The sequence below is a fragment of the Anoplolepis gracilipes genome, chromosome 1, assembly GCF_047496725.1.
Source record: "Anoplolepis gracilipes chromosome 1, ASM4749672v1, whole genome shotgun sequence".
NCBI classification, from domain to species: domain Eukaryota; kingdom Metazoa; phylum Arthropoda; class Insecta; order Hymenoptera; family Formicidae; genus Anoplolepis; species Anoplolepis gracilipes.
The window spans coordinates 18,032,469-18,033,227 of NC_132970.1; positions in this window are offsets into that span (position 1 = coordinate 18,032,469).

Below are 759 nucleotides of genomic sequence, written 5' to 3' on the forward strand. Positions count from 1 at the left end.
TGAAAGACAGGTTAAAACTTTTTTTAGAGAACATGTGAAAGATTCTGTTATCTTTTCTATTACTCTACTGAAAAGAATTTTATTTCTAAATAAAATTAAATATAAAAAGCAAATATAAAATTTTTTGTATAATTATGTTTTCTATATCATCGAATATATATTCCAATAAAAATATATTAATGTACAGAATATTTTGGAATCTAAACCATAAAATATCCTGCATATATCTTAATTGCATAAAATTATTTTTATGTATATTTTTTCTGATAAAAAAATATGAGACTACATTACAATTTTAAATATATATATGAATCTGTCACAATCGGGTTAAAGAAACGTGATCTTTAAAAAATCGATAAGTCCTCTTCTTGTCACGACACAAATTTCTAAATTCTTTCTCATCTTTTCGCTCTTTCACGTGTTTCTTCAAACGCACGTCTGCAAAACATCGACTGAATAATCTATGAAGCTATCCTGACGTCGACGTTGCCTCATAAACCTTTGCTCGGTATCGGAACGATTTCTTAATGAAAACGATTCCGGAGCATAATCGCTACAACGAAAAGATCCTTCTACCTCCCGTCATTTCGACGCACGAGAGGGTGGCAAAGAGCAAGAGGGATGAACGGGGGCAGGGCAAGAAGAGAACGCTTGCGCCCCATGACCGCGTGGCCGCTTTCGAGCGGCCACCTGTGCGTTTACCCTCTCTCTTTCTCTCTTTATCATCTGTCTCTCTTTCATCCCCCATCGAAGGCACCC